This window comes from Pagrus pagrus, assembly GCF_965226575.1.
Source record: "Pagrus pagrus genome assembly, chromosome: 3".
Classification (NCBI taxonomy): Eukaryota; Metazoa; Chordata; class Actinopteri; order Spariformes; family Sparidae; genus Pagrus; species Pagrus pagrus.
Window position 1 is genome coordinate 31,529,149 of NC_140187.1, and position 13,631 is coordinate 31,542,779.

At 41.0% G+C, this 13,631-nt stretch overlaps 1 protein-coding gene across 4 annotated transcripts in view; it reads right to left on the reverse strand.

The window, feature by feature from the left end:
- iqsec1b (IQ motif and Sec7 domain ArfGEF 1b) overlaps window positions 1-13,631 on the reverse strand; it is a gene marked incomplete at its 5' end in the record, with an annotated part of 214,786 nt that overhangs the window by 94,814 nt on the left and 106,341 nt on the right. The gene's annotated exons all lie outside the window — the stretch shown is intronic.

Consider the following 13,631-nt stretch of genomic DNA (forward strand, 5'->3'; position numbering starts at 1 on the left):
AAACCTGAACATGTTTTAAACAGCTTTTATGTGGAGCTTAAGCATGTGTTTTTTCACCAAATGAAATCCTAAAACAAACATAAATAACATTTCAAAAGAATCTCTTATGTATATCTGTCACGCCTGCACCATCAACTGCATGTCTCTCACATGCCTGTCTATTTGCACAGTGAGGGTGTTGACCAAGCATGGATTAACTCACTGTAAAAGGGACCAACGTAACATACTATGCAATGGCGCTCTGTACTACTGTACTGAGAAGGGGAGAGGGGAGAGTGGAAAGGGGATTGGTCCGACGGTCTCTATGGAAACCACTGGCTGTGTTGAGGACAGGTCCACAGAGGGATGCCATCATAAGGGAATCAAATCCTTTCTGCGCTTCTCATCCAGAGCTGATGAGACTTCTGCTTCTAATGGACCACTGTGCAAATGACTGGGCAGGTAAAGGCTTTAATTACATTTAATACTGCTGCAAGTGAGCTATTCCGGCAAACACAGTAATAGAGTTTCAGTGAGCAGAGACTGTATTAAGAAAATCCTGCAAAAGCTGGAACTTATATAAAGTCTGCAAATATACTGTTGGGCAAGAAAGGGTGACAGCCATGAGCTACCTCCCAGCCAGGAAGAAGCTTCACCAGAATGGCATTACATGTAGGACGTGCAAACTTTTTGCAACCATTATTTAGTCAGACTGTCCTTGTCGTGTAGGTCGTCTGTGGACCCATATATTACAGTAGGTCTATTGTTAGGCGACGACCTCTAGTGGCTGTAGTAATTATGATGGGAGCAAAGTCTGTTGACATAGTATAAAGAGCGAAAAAAGTCTGCATATGGAGGAGGTTGGGTGGATGGATGGGACTGGACTTTCACCCTGGAGATCCCTGTTTATGTCCCATGTGAAGCCATAAGTCTACAAAATTATTTTAACTTATCCAGTTAAGTTAACTCACATAAATTACTGTATGTCTCATATGTAATGTATGTTAACTCATGTACATAACCCCTCGCCCTAATCCGAACTAACATACATGTTTTAACCCAAACCATGATCTTTCCTAAACCTAAGAAGTTTTGTTGCATTAACCTAACCAAAATCTGACTGTTTAACAACGTTAACCACGTGTTTGTCTGATGCGCCTGTCACTGGTACTCTCCAACAGTCATATACGTTGTTTTAGAGAATGGCCAAACGTAGCATTTTGGGAGATTGGCAAAATACCTTCTCTGGCATTGAGATATGAGGACGTGTTGCTTGATGGACCGCGATGATATTTGTACAGGCATTCATGGTCCTCAGAGAATACATCTTGCTGACTTCGGTGATCCACCAGAATCCTCATGAGTTTGGCGTTTTTGTGATTATTTGGGATATGAAATGCAACAATGGTTGCCGGCTGGAATCAAACCGGTGGCAGTTGTGGCCATGCAGTCATGCGCTGTAATCATTCAGCTACAAAGGAGCTCAAGAGGTGGCCATTTTGTGGCTTGTAGTAAAACATCTTTGCAAGAATTTGGATTGATTGCCATGAAGTGTTTCATGGACATGTTCCCCTCAGGAAAATTGCAACAACTTTGATGATGCTTTAACTTTTCATCTAAAACCATGATCAGGTCATAATTTGTTTGCCAAATACTTTGGTTTATGACCAAATACCTGTGGAACTTCCCATCAGCTTCAATTGTACTTTGTGTTCAGTGCTAATGCTAGCCAACCATCAGGGTCACCAGTGCAGTCACATGGGTATGATCCCTAGCCGGGACCCACCCAGGAACACTGCCAATGTTAGTAGGAAATGCAAACAAGTGTAGCACTACCCAATTGTGGTTGCAGTGTTTGGGTGAAAACGTCTACCTCTGTGTAATCCATACATGTATACTTGTATATCTCATCACTGATTTGTCCTGAAGTAAAACAGCCCAGTTACACACAGAGGCACTAATTTGCCAAATAGATGCTGAATGAAATAAAAAATACATGGAAGATTTTCTGCTTCATTCAGCTTGGTAGCTTTACAGTGACAGATAATTGTACATTTAACAAGAGTTGTAAAAGGACCAAATCCATCAGCTGCCTGGAAAGTGCAGTAAGGTCAGCTTAAAAAGCAACACACTGGCCAACAGCCCCATATTAAGTAGTGAATGTGCCTCACATCTGTTAATGGACCTGTTAAAGAAACTGGTGGCACATTGTCACTGTAAGGACTATCAAGGAGAAGTAATTCAACTGAATGACACCACAGAGCATGTCTGGAAAAGAGGGCCTTGCCTTTTCTCAGTTTGCAGTGAGATGACCTTTTCTCTCTTAAGTTAAAACGTGTCAAGACAGCAGATGAGCAAATGCTGGTTTTAGCAAGCATTTCAGCCAGATCTCCTAACTAACTGCAGCACAAATGTAAAGTTATATAGCCTGGAAGATATATGCCCTAATCAGTGAGAGGGAAGGGAGGGTGGAGTCAATCATGGTATTGTGTGATACAAAATGAGGCTTGAAAATAGACAGGGGGCAAATTGCTTAACAACAAAATAAAAAGCTGCAGCATCACTCAGCAGATAACATGACTGCAGAGTATGCCTTGCATGTATCACAGTCGGCTGCACATTCCTCACACGAGTACACACGTGCCGAAATGGCTGAACCTTTTTGTCATGACAAGACGTGAGGTGGATGGAAGCGTTGAAACATCAATCACAGACCAGGGGTTTACAGCAGTTGTCATGACAATAACGATGGACGAAAGACCCTCTCTGTCCCCTCTCCAGAGACTTACTGACATTTAATCCCACTCTGCTCATACACAAACTGGAGATATCACCGCCATGGCTGTAGGTCCACGAGTCCCTCCTGCTCAGTGCCCTGTCTAGTCTTAGCGAATGTGACCAACCCTGATGGGAGATATTTTCAGTCGGATCACAGCCATGGAGAAAACGTACAGGGGGTTAGTTTGTCAGTTTGATGAATAATGCTAGATTGGTCGCTGCATTTACTCACTGTGTGTTGCACATCTGATTCACTAAACCCCTCCCTCGATAGCAGGGGACGAGTAATACCATCAGGGGCTATCTTCTTGCTTCGACAGTACAAACATCATGCATCTTTGCGGACTGGAGCGACACTGATCTCACACATCTCCTGTCTAACCCATCATTAAGAATTGGTCACTGGGGAATTGGACTAGACTTAGAGACTTTGTCTTGATGTCTGCATTACATGCCTACGGATGTCTGCCACCATCAAAAATGAGCCTCGGGTCGACAGTGCTGACGAGGAGATCATCAATTTGGCCTGACGAGAAGCTGCCAGTCATTATAGACACAAGGCTTCAGCAACAACTGCTAAGATTGCATAGGAAGAAACACTGTGAAGATGGAAACAAGCTTGATCCACAGACATTGCTGTGATCTTAAGCACATGTTCTAGCTGTGAAATACCCAGAACTCACAGCGTCATCAGAAAGCACACATTTGGATGTCTCTGTCCCTCTGCCTCTTGCTTAGTGATTTCCTCACACCTCTAATCCTTGGGCCAAAGAGCCGAATGGTCCACTACGTAACAGGCTTATAGGGAGGAGATGAGTTTATGATGAGTACTGCTGGGCATGTCTGCCGGGATAATGTCAATCAGGTTTGCTTCCGGTCACATTGTAAACAATGGATACATCTATTGGGTGAAACAGAATTGACTGTACTATGAATTCCAAATTAAAAACAATAAAGCAGAGCTACCGCAAAACAGCTGAAAGAGTATGATCTCTTATTTTCTTGCACTCATCTTAGCAGGAGAATCTATAGGCAACGTTTCCCTCACAGCACATGGTGCTTCGGAGCTATAGGACATTAAAGCATGTCTTCAATCTTCTCAGCCAGAGAGGAAGTCGGTGAAGGGTGTAGGGTTGGGAGGAGGTGTATTAGTTTGCAGGTAGCTGGAGGTTCTGTGGATTCATAGTGCTGCGGTGTTGACTTAAAGGCAAGCATTAGGGCCCAGAAGTGAAGACTCTTCTTGATCAGAGAAAAGAGCCCGGGGCTCACAACAACACACAAACACACCACTCTAGTAACTGCACTACCTGCTTGCAGTCGAAAAAAACATTACAAGCAGGATTGGAAAAATGCCATGAAGTGGCAATTCAATCACAGGATTGTTCCGTGCCGTATATGATATGGCAGCTTATTGAACGTGGGTTCTGTATGACGAAAAGACATTTTGTATATTGTCTCATTGGTTTGCTAATCATTTCTATGCAGCAGCAGCAGCAGTAAGGACAGGAGTGAGTGAGCAGCAGTAATGGACCGTGAGTTAGTGCCTGTGTGTGTGTAAGTGAGTGATTGGAAGGAAAGTTGTTTAAGAGCCACTCCCATCTCTATGGTCACTGTCTCCCTCCTCCGGCTGTCCTGCCTCACATCTGCAACAGAACCTCAACAAACCTCCTCTGGCCACATTCACGTGACAGTCTGACAGTTTGTTTTGATGTTTGAAGTCCACCTCATAGAGTCCTACTACCCAACAAAAACCCAATGGATCCTGACAAAGTATGGGGTTTTTAGACCAATTTGAGATGTATTTTCATTTGGAATTTAATTAAAAAATAATACAAATTTATCAATATGAACTATTTTTACTCTTACTCTCACCAGGGCAATCATATGCATCCAGCGTGTTTGTAAAACACCCAATAAGTAGAGGCAAAGAACCAGCATGTATTAAATGTGTTTCATTAGTCCGAAAGATAGCCATCAATAAAAGTCAAAATATAGCCTCAGGACTTAAATAGAGGTCTGGCCTTGAATTTCGGTAACATATCCATTCTGCGGAATCCCAACCTCTATGAGAAACAACAACGACAACCTCCCAACTAATAAAAAATGGCAAACCTAATGGGAGCGTGCCTATGTTCCCACAGCCCTATGTTCCCACATTTCTAAGATTGCAGCTGTAATCCTAACCCTAACCCCTCATTCATTCATTCATTCATTCATTCATTCATTTACCATAAAGTGCTTCCAAAAAATCTTGTGGGAGGATTGAAGGGAAATGTAGGAACACAAGACCTAATTTTGAAAAAGTCTTAGGAATGTGGGAACATAGGGCTGTGGGACCATTGGGCTGTGGGAACATAGGGATGACCCCAACCTAACCATAGGCTGGTTTCTAATAGTACAAATGTAAACAAGATAGCAGCCCAAGTCTCAATTTAATTTGTGCATCCCAATGGATCAAATGACTGTGTAATGTGAAGGGTGTCAACCCCAGATTCCATCTGGACCGTCACAGCCGCATTACACTGTTGCCGGAGCTGATCGCGGCCGTTCTAGACAATGCTTATGTGCTCCGCTCTGCAGAGAATACACTATTTTTGACAGAAGTGGACCACAGAGCAGATCGAGCCAGACCGGAAGTCAGGCAGTGAAACGGCATGCAAAATTCAAAATTAAGTTATTTGTCAAAGATTTTAAAACATTGTCAGGAAAGAGCATAGAAATACCAACACACACTTGAGTGGTACTTCAAATAAAACGTCCAGATGGAACTGTTGGTAGGAGCACCATTTTGTGCAATTCATGCAGCAATGATCAGAGTACTTAAAGCTTAAAATATCAACTCTTTGAAAGTTAAGAATATCCATTTATTCACTGATCTACCAAAATACATTTGCATTGAAATATTTCAAGCAGATTCATTTTTTTTAATAACTTGACAGCCCTGAGTTCAATCAATAAAGTCATTACATACAGTAATGTCAACAATCCTGAATTCAAACATGTCCATCTGACGGACATTTAGTTCTGGCTTCAACTTGCAAGATTTCTGGCTCATAAAATCCATGAAATTTTGCTACTGCTTCCTCTTGCTGACATTTGGGGTTGTGCCAGATCACACAGCTGCACATGTTTTATTAATTTCACCAGATAGAACAAGATTTCAACCAGTCAGACAGTGTGTGTGTGTTGTTCACAAATCAAGTGACAGGGAAAGCAACTGTCTTGCTTTGAGTTTGAGGATGATTAATTTCAGCAGGGTGACCCTGCATTGTCACCAATATGATGTGAGTCAATGGCAACATGATTTTAATAATGGTATGAATGAGATTGGATTGTAAGCTTGGGAGATGTGTGTCCTGGTGAATGTGGTCACATTGTGGGGCTAGTAAATATTTCTGGACCAACAGAGGGCAGTGTTTTTTCACCCACTGAGGCTTGTCCCACATGTCCCTCTGGACTTGTGGTTCAGAGCAAAAAGACAGTGTCGACACATTGTTAATCTAAAATCTACTTTCATCATGGTTCACATTAGGCCAAAGGCACACCTGAATAATGCATTTTCAATCTCTGTGCATGGAGACAGCCCGGCTTCAAAAACTGCTTGACTCACCTCCAATCTTAACCTAAGGATCCAAAACTTGGTTGATATTTTATTGAATTTCTGTGTTTCATCCACAACTCGTGTTCTCACAGACTACAGTCTGACCTACAGGCCACTTGTTTGATTGGAAGCCACTGACTGTGTGATGTGTGAGACTGAGCATGGGACTGGTGTTTTTGGTCAACAGCAGACCCATTTTAGAGCTCAGACATACCTCACCTCTCCCTTTAGAGGCACAATGACTGACAGGCCGTGACCCTGGTAGAAAAACTGGATATTAAACCATGCTGTTTCAATTACAGGCTACTGACCTGTGCCATGTTGTTCGAAATATGCATGAAATTCTGACATAACAGAAACCGTTTATTTGTGGAAATATCAGTTAAGGTGTGATGTAATTTGTTTTGTTCGGGTGTTACCATCAAATAACAGCGTATATGCAATTTTTGTAATTCTATGATATTATATAACATATAACACCCTATCTGAGTGACAATGAGTCAGTCTGGGAAAAATGGTGCAACAGTTTAATTGGGGAACAAAACAGCAGGGAAGTTGCTTGTTTCCACATTAAATGACTTCTCTAATTGAAAAGGTGTTGTGTTTGCCTTGTCACATAAAGACGATGAAGTCAAAATTGTTGGCTGTTAACTACCAAGCTGCTTATTACATGCCAAATGTAAATTACTGCTTCAGATGCACTTTGAAATGTGCAGTGAGAACGCCTCAGTTTATTAAATCGTCACTGTCAGTTAAGACATAATCTTTCAGTGAAGCATGAAAGACAGTAATGCATGCCAGGGTAAGACAGCACAAGGCGTGCACTAGATAATAGCATGAAAAAACAATCTAGGATACCTGGAATCAAAACCTAAAGGACTAACATGTCAGTATAATCTGTAAAACGAGAAGAACAGGGACATTTTGTTGTTGCACTGCAGAGAAACAATGAGAGTGAGTTCTCTGGCATAACATCCCACCAGTAAAAGCACTGATTGTGTTATTGAATGTTTCCCTTCTTATGCTGCTGTTTTGTAAAAGCTTGTGAGTACACCTGGTTGTTGTGATGTCATTTCATACCATGTTGGTTTCGATAGTTTTGACTCTACTGCATCATTAACAATGATGCAACGTTATCAAGCCTCTTACACTCACATGGCTCACCTGCTGTTGTGAATCTGAAATCGCAGGCTAAGAAAAATCTCATGAGTCGTGTTTTTGTGTGACTTTAAAAAAAACATACTGCTGACAAAGAAAGTCAACAGCAGACACACACAGGGCGAGAGAAACAAAAAGGCTGAGGATTTGTGATGATTTCGGAGGTTCGTTCCCAGATAAAAGCTTCGGGTTGGTGGCTCAGCAGGGATATTCCTGGCACCAAACACTGCGCTGGTGGTAGGTGCCATGGCGAAGATTTTTTGATTGGTTATTGCCAAAACATTTTTAATTCATGCCAATAAACCACAATTTCAGATACTTTAGGCTAAGCAGTTAGGTTTAACTGAGGGAGCATGATAGCATAATATAGGCAGACTACAGAGGTATTCAGGCACTGTGACAGCGCCGTGATGGACAACTGCAGTCACTGCATGTTAAAAAAAACTGTGATGAAGATGTGGAATAATTATATTGCGTTAGTTTTTGCTGACATTGATCATTTTAAGTGGTGGCGGCTTGGAAATTGGCGCTGGCGGCTGCCTCCAAAATTAATCACATGTTTAATTAAGGTCTGATGTTACCAACTAACCAAACCACATTTGGAATGTATCTTGGTTTTGGGTCATGGTTCAGTACATTTTCAGTACAGTGGAGAAAGGCAGATGACAACATTTATTTTGAAGAATGAAAGCATTAAATAGGGGCTCACTGGTCATTATTCTTACTGTTATATGGCAGTATTACTCTTTCATTATTGCAAAAGACTTTAACCTTTACATGCTTGGATATGACGTGAGTATCCACGGAGACAGATGCAGCATATTTATAAGTACACCATTAGAGCCATGCTTTTCACATTCAATTCAACAATTTATGCTCATACTCCGTGAAGACTCACTGTTTTTACACAGTTATGTAGCGCTCTGCTGCCTGAAACTTCTGACCATTGGTGGACAAGGACAATTCCGGGAAAACTGCAGCTAAAGCACATTTCTAAGGGACAGGCAGGACATGCTGATGCAATGCTATGCACATGAGGAACCATTATAACATCATAACATGAGGTATAACATGGCTGTAATACACACATTTGGGTGATGCTGTGACAAAGGATTTAGCATGTTGGATCGTTTCCAGAGATATTCCCAATATCATCAGAACAGTGTTTGGCTTTGGGAAAAGGTGTGTGTGGATCTAATTATAGTGTATTAAGAAGTCAACATGAATACTTTAATTGACATGGCATATCCAATCAAAGAAAGTCACAGCTAAACAAGAGGTCCCCTCAAACAGCTTGCAGCGTTCTTCCAGTAGGGGGGGAGAGTGAAACACTGTCACTGACTAAGAGACCAATACCTGCAATGAAGTCACAACTGGATTGACTTTCCACATTACAAACAAAGTACGTACTGTATGGACAGTAGATCTATCATGTAGCTTAAACATTATTCTCTCTGATAGATCCAACTCATCTTATCTGTAAATATTTGAATGTGAGATTATAAACTCCAACATTTATACAGGCAGAACGTACACTTGCTTTTCTTTATTTCACAAGAAATGATTATTAGAAGACATCTGTTCTTTAATTCACTGAATATGTCAGCTTGACTGCGTGGCATGTGCTTGACTCTGCTTAGTTTTGTGATGGAATGATTTTGTTCTCAACTTCCTTCATGACCAAAATATTTGAGAGTCTCTTGTACATTTGATCAAAAAATGCTCTTTGATAGTAATGAGCAGCTCTGCCGGTGTTCTACAACATCCCCTCTCCCCATCTCCAGCAGAGTAGGAAGCTGCTGCTCTCTGGCCTGTCGCCCCTCGCTATGTACACACTATCACCACATCCTATTAATGTCATGTCACAGCCAGACAACAATGTAATGATGATTAAAATGATACTAATCGAAATACCAAATGGCGGCCATTATCATTACAGTTAATTATCTCTCATTCTACTGCACGCAAAAGTGTGACAGGGAGCTGTTGCAGCCAAGTGAACAAAGAGCTGAGCAATAACCTCGGTCAAAAGAATAGAGGCTGTGACGCTGCAGGAGGTATATCTGAATATTTCCTTCTGATTGTCACAGCTGGGGGTGTATAGTGATACACTGATCTGGCTCAACATCAGCATCTCAGGGTTCCTTTTTGAAGTGGAAATGCTTACAGGCCCAATGAGATTTGGTTACTTAAGATTTTGGAATATAAAAAACAACTTTATCAGATATTCAAATTAGAGGAGGGTAATGTCCACAATGGAAACCAGTGTTACAAGAAGAAGTAGCAGCCATTACTGGTGTGACAAGAGAAGACAGGGAATGTGTTTGTAGCCATGTTTACAGTGATCAGTCAACAGATTGTAAAGGCTTTCAACTGAATGGCAATTGAAAAATTCCCAAGGTCAGCATACAGAACAACTTCATCATGAGATGATCTAATCTTATTTGTCCCTGACTCCAGCCCTCTGGATCGCTGGTGAGAGATGGGAGGCATTGTGGCTCACCCAGTAACCCACTCTAACTATCAATCTGGCCTTGGACCCTGGACGGCCTCCTGTCCATGGACAGTGCTGGGATTGTTTCTCTGCCCGTGCTAAGGTGGGGCTTGACCAAAATGGGGGGCTAAGAAACTAATCGATTTTCATGACTTTTTTTTCAATAAAAGCAATTTTGTTTGTAATTGAATTTGGCAAAAGCATATTCATCAGAAAGTAAGCTTTCAAACCATCCAAGGGTCATGTTAAAAATGAAAAACACTTTAATTATAATCTTGTGTTAAATACTCTTTTATAATAACACTAGGGCTCACAACTACACATGAACAATGTTGCTCTTTTATTTTCACGGTCTGCTAAATGGTGCTTTAGCCTCTGCATTTTATGATGTATGTGATTGTGTGCATATTTAAAATACTTTTAAAAGAGGAATCTGCTGGAAACATTAACAATTCAGTTGAAGAGTCACAGAGTTTTAGCTTTTGTATGAGCTTCCACGAGCTAGCTGCTGTGGATAAAATGCTAGATAAAATGCTAAAATGCTAGATTTTGTTCTAGCATTGCTAGAACAAAAAGCTTTATAGGCAACAGAGAGGAAGGGGAGCCAGGCTTAGTAAAGGGTCATATGTGATCTGCTCCAACTGAGTCATGCACAAATACATGAGATGCATGTACACATTGTATTTCTGTGTCCTTAAAACAATCCTATAGTCCTAAGAAAGATATCAGTTTCGTAAGAAAGAAAATAGAAGATATTTCTTTACATCTGTCCTCCATAAAACGATTTTATACACAACGTGAGCTTCCTTCCACGTGGGATGAGTCTTTACTCAAACAAAAAGAGGTCATACTGTGTGCATAACATTTCAGCTGCTGCCGCCGGATCAAAACAAGTGATTTCGAAGTAGGCTAATGAAGGCAGAACATTAGAAGCTGTTTCCTCTCCGAGCATTACTATAGATGTCAGAGCTGTGCTTGGAGAGAACCAAACACAAAATCATTTTGGTTTCTTTCTCTCTGCTCAAAAAGAAACACACCCATTGATTTATCTGCTCTGACTCATTATTAATTTGATACACTGCTAAACAAGACAATAAACAATGTTATAAATCTTTGGATAAATTAATTCTTCTTCCGAAGACCTCTGCAGCTTTAAGTGATAATGCAAAGTAGCTCCTGTTAAATGCGTAGTTAAGAGATAATGCAATAATAACTTACTGAGAAGATGTAAAGACAGACAATAAAGATTACAACCAGATTGCTCCTCTTGTCTGACTGACCATAAACAGCTAGCACATCCCTATCATGTGAGTTAACAACCAATATCTCATGCAATACTTCTCCAAAATCTGAAAAAGTGAAACGTAATTTCTTATTTGTACGGAACAAATTAAGTCCTTTGTCAGCGGATTCAAAACACAATTGCACGTATACACAATTTATTCATATCATATCAGCTGTCTGTGAACACCAGACCAAAACTGCTCATAGCACCTCCTTGAATGAGGTCAAAGATCATAAACCACAAGTGAGTGGATGGGTGGAGAGGAGAAAAGATATTCATAAGACATTCATATCTGACACCAGAGACCATCTTTGAACAAAGACAGATGACCATCTCCCTCCATTATACAGCTAATATTGTAATAACATGTAAAGCATCTCCATGAGAACTGAGCAACCCCATGCCATGTGGTTGATAGCTACAAAAACAAGTTGGACAGTATTTAAATGTTTAAAAGAATTTAAAAACATACATCAATATTAGCATTTACTAATCAGCCACTTCTATGGTTCATGGTTTGGTTACATTTAGGCAGCTAAAACTACTTGGATAAGCTTATGGAAAAGATTGTGTTCATGGTTATAAGAAACAAACATGTTGGTGGGATGATGTGTTTGTGTTGTGACAGTTGTCTGGGTGGCCATCTTTCATGTATTTAACTATTTTTCTGCCAACACCCAGTCCAATCAATGCGATCGGTCAAATCCACTGACCACCACCAAAGACTCCATTACACCCTCCCCTTTAGTCTAATAGACTTCTGCGCTGCACTCAACTTGTGTGCCCTTGCAGAACCCAACCTACAGATCAAACTGCTTTTACGCACTAACAATGGCCATGTTCGTTGTTTATGTTCATTAGGATGATTGCTGTTTTCCTATATGTGCATGAGACATGAGGTAGTTGGATACAGTTAGCAATAAAAAATTTGCACTGCACTCACTGTGCGCAGCCTCTGAGATGAAGAACATATTGCTGCAGCAGAGACCATAGGTCAGTAGCTAACCCAGTAGCACAAAGCACACCGCCCCTGAGACAAACACCATGTGAGCCACTGCAGCAGTGACAGACTCCATCAGCAGCTAACCACAGCAGTGAGCAGGTGTTGAGAAGTACTACTGCATATGTGAGAAAAAAAAGTATTATGAACCCTTTTGTGGTTCCAGACAGAGCTGCACAAAGTCTGATAAATTGTTCCAACCTATGTCACTTGAGTCAGCATCGGTCGGGCCTGAAGACAAAAAAAAAATGAAAAATGAAAATGAGAAGAATCTGGGTGTGGAGTTAGCAGGAAGTAGCCTAAGCTTACCAGTCCTCTGTTGCTCCACATCTCTACTTGAGGCTAGCTGCTTGAGGTTACATTAGCCACTACTACATTAACCACTGTGGAACAGCAGCGCGCAGTGCCGGCAGGATGCAGGGCACTGTACTGCTGAAACCGTGCCAGCAGCAAAGACATATTTATAAGTCCCACCCAAAATATATATATCGGTTTAAGTGTGTGCTTTGTTTTTTTTTTTTTACATTTTGCCGCTTTACGTTGCCATTAAACAGCCTTTTCCTCTGGCACTACTTTCCTTAAACCGTACAATGTCCGTATCCCTACACACAAACGGAATGTAGTGCCAAAGGAGGCGGCTGTTTAACAGCTGATTAAAGCGCCAAAAACATTCAAAACATAGCTACATTTCACATTAAAAGACCCGAACTATCCTTATCCATTTGCATCAATGTTGATCTTTTTGTTTAGAACTGCCCATCATGATATTGACAATATTATAGGAGTGCAATGCTAAATAGGCTGACTCATTTGATCCAGCCAAAACATTAAGATTTTTTTCCTCTAACTCACTGAGGCATGCAGTGATTCAGAGGTCTGGAAACCGGGCTACATATTCACTACTATTCAATACTGATAAAGAAATGACCTAAGTGGTGACGGTGGATTTTGGTCATTTTTCTTCCCATTTGACTTTTGCACTAGAACATGCTCACACTTGAATGACTGACATCACAGTCTGTCCGGATCCCTCTTGATGTATGAGCGTCTTCTAACCATTCACACTTGATGTGGTTGAACACTGAACATAAAGTGCTGCGCACTAGCTCATATCTTGTCAGGAGACGGTTAAAGTGCATTTTTCTTTCTGGGAAGATGATCGAAGCCTGGTGTGTTTCAGGCCTGCCTTGCTATTTACTCTTGCCGTGTCTGACAACATCTTTAAGCTGACATATTCTCGCTTTCATTTCAGAATCCAGGACAGGATTACACATGTGGTTATAGAATTATAGTGACATGGCAATCCAATTTTTGGTTGTCACGATGAATGGAACTG